Source organism: Suricata suricatta, chromosome 16, assembly GCF_006229205.1.
Source record: "Suricata suricatta isolate VVHF042 chromosome 16, meerkat_22Aug2017_6uvM2_HiC, whole genome shotgun sequence".
NCBI lineage: Eukaryota > Metazoa > Chordata > Mammalia > Carnivora > Herpestidae > Suricata > Suricata suricatta.
This window is the reverse complement of record NC_043715.1, coordinates 49,919,692-49,921,685: the sequence shown is the minus strand read 5'-3', so window position 1 is coordinate 49,921,685 and position 1,994 is coordinate 49,919,692. Positions and strand designations below refer to the sequence as shown.

Genomic DNA, 1,994 nt, shown 5'->3' with positions numbered 1-1,994 from the left:
CGGCTCCAACGGGCGGGGGCTGCGCCCCAGCAACAGCCGGTTATTGGCCCCGCGCTCGCCTGGCGGGCGGGGCGGGCGCACGTGGCGGCGGCGGGGTGGGGGGGCGCTGTGACAGCGGAGGGGGGAGTCTGGGCCCGCCGTGGGAGCGCGCGTGTGCGGGGTTGTGGATCTGCAGGTGTCTCGCCTGGGTGTGTGCGTGCGTCTATCTCCGAGTTTGTCCTGGGGTCTGCAGGGAGTGGTGGTAGTAGTGCAGGGGAATGTGGGGGCAGTGGCCCGTCGCGGTGCGGGCTTGAGTCCCCATGTGTATTTACGCGGGGTTCTGCCTGTGTGTGCCGTGCCCGAGGGGTGGGTGTTGTTTATGTGTGGCGTACCTGTGTGTGTGTGTGTGTGTGTTCTCTGTGAGAGTTGTGCGCGCGCGCGCTGTGAGGGGGTGATGCGGTGGGTCCGCGTCCCCTGCGTGGGCTGCGGTGTGTGTGGATGGAGTGTGGGCGCGTGGCTGGAGTGAGCTGTGATGGTGGGTCGATCTGCGCGTGTCTTGCCCCATGTGCTGTGCTTGTGTGCGCTTGTGCGTCTTGGTTGGGTGGCCCGTCTTTGACTGTCTGTGTCTCCGTCCGGGGCATGTGTCTCTGCTAAGCGGTGGTGATGGGGCGCGAGCTGATTGCAGCGTCTGTGTTCCGTCCAGGTGCGTGTGTGAGTTCTGTCGATGTCTGTGTTCCACCCAGGTGTGTGTGTGAGGTCTATGCAGAGTGTGTGTGTGCTTGGCGGGGGCCTGTCTCGGTCTGTATTTGGCTTGTGTGTCTGGCATCCGCGCCTGGGAATTGAGGATCTCAGCTCCGTGGGGTCTGTGCAGCGCAGTCCGAGCTAGTTGCTGGCAGCCTCTTGGATGGGGCTGTGTCTGTATCTAAGCCTGTGTGTGTGTGTGTGTGTGTGTGTGTGTGTGTGTGTGTGTTGGGTCTGAGGGGCTTCTCTCGGTGATCGGCTGGCTCATGTGTGTCATGTGGGCTGCGTGTGTGTAGTGTTTATGTCGGTCACGTGAGCCCAGTGTTTTCTATGGGTGCTGTAGGTGTGCGCCGCCCGGGCCGGGCGGGATTAGAGTTAGCGGTGGCGTGTGCGTGTGTGTCCGGGGCTGACAGTTGGCGGACGAGGGTGAGCTGATGTCTGTTCTCCTGCACCCGTGTGCCGTGGCCGGCGTGTGTGGTGACGCAGCTGGGTCTGGGGACATGTGTCCTGGGGACTGAGAATTGGTGATGAGGGGGCGTGTTTCAGTTATGGGGCTGCGTGTGGCCGTGGATGTGTTTCGTGTTGATGGGTGCATAGCGCTTACCTCCTGGGTGTGTGTGGGGGGGGGGGAGCACGTGTGTTTTCGAAGTCCAGCAGTTTCTGTGTTTTCGACCGCTGCATTGTGTGTGTATGTGTGTGTGTGTCCACGGGCATATCAACAGTGGGTCAGTGAGTGAGGCTCTGACGGTTTGTATGTGTGCGTGGATGCGTGGACGGAGGGGACAGGTCGCACCGGCCAGTGTGCATCGTGCGTCTACTCCTGATGGCCTGCGTGTCTGTGTGTCCACGCGCTGTGGTTGGCGTGTGCGCATCCTGTGCTGGGCAGCCGTGTTGGAGACTGGAGCCATCTCCGTGTTTCTGTGCAAACGGGAGATGAGGGGGGAGGAGGTCAGGCTGGTCAGTCCGGAGTGAGTCCTTACGTGTGCGCTTGGGCCCTCTGCACACCCCCAGTGGCCTCCTTTTCCATCTGGGTCCTGCATAAGTCCCTGTGTCCCTGTGTGTGCTTGGTTGCCCTCCTTGTGTTCCGGAAGTTAGCCCCAAGAGCCCGGTGGCCCGGGTGAGTCCCAGGCTGGGTGAGTTTGTGCTGTGAGGCTGTCAGCTCTCACACACACCACCCGACAGACTCCTCCATCTGGGTCCCATGTGAGCCCTTGAACTTGCTGTGCTAGCCATCCTGTGGCTCCTTGCCCCTCGTGTGTGCGTGTGTGTGTGTG

The 1,994-nt window shown here is 62.1% G+C and overlaps 1 protein-coding gene across 1 annotated transcript in view; it reads left to right on the top strand.

Annotated features, from left to right (window-relative positions):
- Positions 1–1,994, top strand: part of BBC3 (BCL2 binding component 3) — an 11,804-nt gene that overhangs the window by 6,310 nt on the left and 3,500 nt on the right. The gene's annotated exons all lie outside the window — the stretch shown is intronic.